The sequence below is a fragment of the Papio anubis genome, chromosome 18, assembly GCF_008728515.1.
Source record: "Papio anubis isolate 15944 chromosome 18, Panubis1.0, whole genome shotgun sequence".
Taxonomy (NCBI): Eukaryota; Metazoa; Chordata; class Mammalia; order Primates; family Cercopithecidae; genus Papio; species Papio anubis.
The window spans coordinates 30,315,425-30,321,187 of NC_044993.1; positions in this window are offsets into that span (position 1 = coordinate 30,315,425).

Here is a 5,763-nt window from a genome sequence, read left to right on the forward strand (position 1 = left end):
ACCCCAAACCTCAATATCATGCAGTGTTCCCATGTGACAGACCTTCACATATACCCCCGAATCTCAAATAAAAGTTGAAATTATCTTAAAAATTAAAAATAAATAAGAAAAGTACTTTAAGGCTTCTTCCCTTTAAAAAGCTGAAAGTTAAATGGTACAAATTATTTTAATAATAGAAAGCCTTTAAGAGATTATAGTAAAAATGACACTGATGAAAATAATGACAATGATCATGATAACTATAGTCCCAAGCACTGTGCAAAGTGCCTCTCATGAATTATCCAATTTAATCAATGCCACTGAGGAAGCAGTAGCATCGATATTCCCATTGTATAGAATAGAAAATGTATCAGAAGGCCGAACCTCCTCAAGGTCACACTGCTGTAATGAAGCAAAGCTGGGACGTTTCAGCTCACTTCAGACCCTGGACTCATAATAACTACATTATATTGGCCAGGTAATAGTGTCATAGTCATCCCCAATAATTCTCTCACTTTCATCAAAACTCAGGTCAATTTCCCATACTACACATAAAAGACACCATGATGCTAAGCATAGCAGTGTAGCAGAATAAATCCTGAAAAATTGCATGTGTAAAGATCCAGGGATGGAGCCTTTTTTCTCCAGTGCCCTATACCTCTGCCTTTCTCTCTCAGTAGTTTTATGACCTGTCACTACTTTAGCAGACAGCACATCAGCAAGTTTGCAGGGTAATCTTTTTGGACTGATCTCATTTATGCTTGTCCATTTCTTGCCAGTAACAAATCTTGTAAAAACACTTAGCGTTCCAGGGCTTTTCACATATAACTCATCTATCTGAAGGTTTAAAAAAGTAATTCACAACACAGCTCTCCATCAAAAGAGGTAATCATTTCCATTTCTGTCTTCATGTAAGATATAATAATTCTGTAATTTATGGGGCCACAAAAGCTCTATGACTTATATCGTTTGGAGCATAATGTGATCTTCTCTGATTAATAGCTGCCATTTATTCAGAGACTGTGCAGGACACTTTATATTTATTGAACATTCTCACTTAATTCTCACAACAATTGTAAGAGAAGCTATCATTATTTCCACTTTATAGTCGCGGTAACAATTGTAGCTCATGGGGCCAGGATCAAACCTGGGAAACATCAATTATTCTGCCAATGAATAAAAGGGTAGGAAAGTTGATTGCAGGTTGGGTACCATCTGTTTCATATTAACATTTGCTATTTTATAATTTATTTATTCAACCAAGTTTTATAAAGCTTTATTTAGGCACAGTACACAATGAGATTATTGAATTAAACATCTAACAATGGAATACTTAAAAGACATCCTCACCCACAGGCAGTTGTTCAGCTGAATAGCTGCCACAGTGATTCTCCAACCTCCATTCTCTCTCTGTTCCCTCCCATCATTCTAGACCAGGGTTTCTCAACATTGACACTATTGACTTTTAGAGCATGTAAATTCTTGTGAAGTCTGTCCTGTGCGTTGTAAAATTTTTAGCATCATCACTGGCCTCTGCCCACTAGATTCCAGTAACATCCCCTTCCCTAGTTTTAACAATCAAAAAATGCCTCCAGACATTGTCAAATGGCTACTAGGTTGCAAAATTGGTCCCAGCTGAGAAAATCTGTTCTAGACTGAAATCACACCTAATGGATCCTCATAATACTTACCACACTTCTATATTTAACAAGTAATTCTATCTTCCTTAGTTAAATATAAGCTCTTTAGTGAATGGCTATACCACAAGGACTACACAGCATATGGGACCTAGTTTTCCTTAAAAAAAAAAAAAAAAAAAGTTGGTTAGGTCAATATGTAGAATACTCTCAGATAATGTATTTATTAATACTTTTTTTTTTTTTTTTGAGACGGAGTCTCGCTCTGTCGCCCAGGCTGGAGTACAGTGGCGCGATCTTGGCTCACTGCGAACTCCACCTCCCGGATTCACGCCATTCTCCTACCTCAGCCTCCTGAGTAGCTGGGACTACAGGCGTCCGCCACCACACCCGGCTAATTTTTTGTATTTTCAGTAGAGACGGGGTTTCACCCTGTTAGCCAGGATGGTGTCGATTTCCTGACCTCAAGATCCGCCCGTCTTGGCCCCCCAAAGTGCTGGGATTACAGCGTGGGCCACCACACCTGGCCTATTAATGTATTTTTTAATGTTTTAATGACATTTTGGGCAGCCAAACAGGGTATTGGTTTTGTTTCCTGGGTTTCTTTTAATTTTGATTTTGTTACATCTAACCTTAAAGATAAGTGAGAAGTAAAACTAACAAAAGTGAGAGAGACCTGCTAAGTTTTGTGTTCATCTCAAAATATCTACATAGCAAAGGGCTTTGACTCTTCTTGACAGTCACATATTTGACATTGATTATCTGCAATGAAAATATCAATACTTTAAGGCCACCTTGTAGATCTCCTATCTCCAGAAGGGAATGAGAAAGCATTTTTCACAATACAAACAGCATACAATGTTAATATTCAATTTGATATTAATCATATTATTCATTTTTAATCACTCCTTACACTGTAATTGAGTCAAGGTCAGAAAGAATCTTCCATCTTATTTATCATATTAAACAATAAATGTTATTGCATGAAATAATTCATATTATTGCATGAAAGATACGTGTTAGGATAATTGAAAAGACACACAGAGACTGAAAATGAAAGGATGGAAAAAATTTCGATGCAAACAGACAACAACAAAAGCATGCAGTAGTAACTTTACTTACATCGGACAAAATAGACTTTAGGTTAAAAACAAAAAACAAAAAGAGAGACAAAGAAGATCATTATATAATAATAAAGGGGTTAATTCATCCAGAGGATATAACAATTCTAAATATATATGCGACACCCAGCACCGGAGCATGCAGAAAAATAAAGCAAATATTCTTAGAGTTAAACAGAAGATAAAAAGCAATACAATAATAGTTGGGGGTTTCAATACCCCACTGTCAGCATTGGGCAGATAATCTAGACAGAACATCAACAAAGTATTGGGCTTAAACGATAAACCCAATAGACCTAATAGACATTTATAGAATATTATATCAACTAACTGCAGAATACACACTATTCTCATCACCACATGGAATATTCTTTGGTACAGACCATATGTTAGGCCACAAAACAAAGCTCAACAAATACAAAAAAATTCAAAATAATTTCAAGCATCTTTTCACACCATGATAGGGTAAAACAAGAAATCAGAGGAACTCTAGAAACTGTACAGAGAAATTAAATAATATGCTTCTGAATGACCAATGGGTCAAAGAAATTAAGAAGAAAGTCAAGTTTCTCAAAATAAGTGAAAACGGAAACACAACATGTCAAAACCTATGGAATACATCAAAAGCAGTTCTAAGAGGGAAGTTTACAGCAATAAATATTTACATCAAAAAAAGCACAAAAATTTCAAGTAAATAACCTAACAATGCACTTCAAGGAACTACAAAAGCAAGCATAAACCAAACCCAAAATTTATAGGAGGAAAATAATAATAAAGATCAGAGCATAACTAAACAAAATAGAGACTAAAAAACATACAAAAGATCAACAAAACAGTTTTTTTTTTAGAACCAAAATTGACAAACTCTTAACTAGGCTAACTATAAAAAAAGAAAATGCCCAAATAAATACAATCAGAAATAAAAAAGAACACGTTATAGTTGGTACCACAGAAGTACTAAGGATCATTGATGACTATTATGAGCAATTCTACACTAACAAATTCAAAAATCTAAAAGAAACATAAATTTCTGGGCACATGAAAGCTACTGAGGCTGCGTGTGGTGGCTCACACCTGTAATCCCAGCACTTTGGGAGGCTGAGGCAGGCAGATCACTTGAGGTCAAGAGTTCAAGACATTACATCAAGCCAAAAAGCTTCTGCACAGCAAAGAAAACAATTAACAGAGTGAAGAGACAACCTTAGATGAGAGAAAATATTTACAAACTATTCATCTGACAAGGGACTTATATCCAGAATATACAAGGAACTCAAACATTTCAACAATAACAAATCTGATTTTAAAAATGGGCAAAGAATCTGATTAGATGTTTCTCTAAAGAAGACATTTGAATGGGCCAGACACTGTGGCTCACGCCTGTAATCCCAGCACTTTAGGAGGCTGTGGTGGGTGGATCACCTGAGATCAGGAGTTCAAGACCAGGCTGACCAACATGGTAAAACCTCATCTATGCTAAATACAAAAGATTAGCTAGGTGTGGTGGTGGGTGCGTATAACCCCAGCTGCTTGGGAGGCCGAGGCAGGAGAATCACTTGAACCCGGGAGGCAGAGGATGCAGTGAGCCGAGACTGCACCACTGCAGTCCAGCCTGGGCAACAAGAGCGAAAACTCCGTCTCAAAAAAATAAAAATAACAAAATTCTAAAAAGACATTCAGATGGCCAACAAATATAAGAAAAAAAATCTCAATGTCACAAATCATTAGAGAAATGCAAATCAAAACTACAATGAGATATCCTCTCATCCATTAGAATGGCTATCATCGAAAACAAAAAATAACAAATACTGGCAAGGATGCAGAAAAAGAGAACTTTCATACACTGTTGGTGGGAATATAAATTAACACAGCTATTATGGAAAACAGTAAGGAGGTTTATCAAAAAACTATAAATAGAGCTACCATATGATTCAGCAATCTCACTTCTGGGTATTTATCTTTAAAAAGGAAGTGGGTATATAAAAAAGGATATCTATGCACCCCTTTATTGCAGCAATTTTGACAATAGCCAAAATACTGAATCCAGTATCCATCAACAGATGAATGCATCTGTTACATTCACACCACACCATGCATAACGGAATACGATTCAGCCATAAAAAAAAAAAAAAAGAATGAAATTTTATCATTCATGGCAACAAAAATGAGCCAGGAGGACATTATGTTAAATAAAATATGTCAGGTACAGAAAGATAAATACCACTTTTTTTTTTTTTTTTCTTTTGAGAAGGAGTCTGGCTCTGTCGCCCAGGCTGGAGTAGAGTGGCAAGATCTCGGCTCACTGCAACCTCCGCCTCCCAGGTTCAAGCAATTCTCCTGCCTTGGCCTCCCAAGTAGCTGGGATTACAGGCGCCCACCACCATACTTGGCTAATTTTTGTATTTTCAGTAGCGACAGGGCTTCACCGTTTTGACCAGGCTGGTCTTGAACTCCTGACCTCAGGTGATTCACCCGCCTTGGCCTCCCAAAGTGACGATATTACAGGCTTGAGCCACCGCACTCAGTCCACATATTCTTACACGTATGTAAGAGTCAGAAAAAAAGATCTCATAGAAGTAGGAAATAGAATTGTGGTTATTAGAGGCTGGGAAGTGTAGCGGGGAGGGGAAGATAGACATTGGTTAATGGACACAAAGTTACAGCTATATGGGGAGAATAAGTTGTAGTGTTCTGTAGCGCTGTAGGATAAATACGGTTTAAAATAATTTAAAAATATTTTCAAAAAAGCTAGAAGAGAGGATTTTGAATGTTTCCAACACAAATGATAAATGTTTGAGGTAATGGATATGCTAATTACCTTGAATTAATCATTACACATTGTATACATGTATCAAAATATCACTTTGTATCTCATAAATATGTACAATCATTACATGTCAACTAAAAATAAGAGGAAAAAAGATAAGTCAAAAGAAAACATCCTTCTCATTATAACTATACATCTTAAGGGATTTATTGTCCTGGACAAGCTTTACAAGTTTAAACTACAACAAATCTTTTTGTTCCAG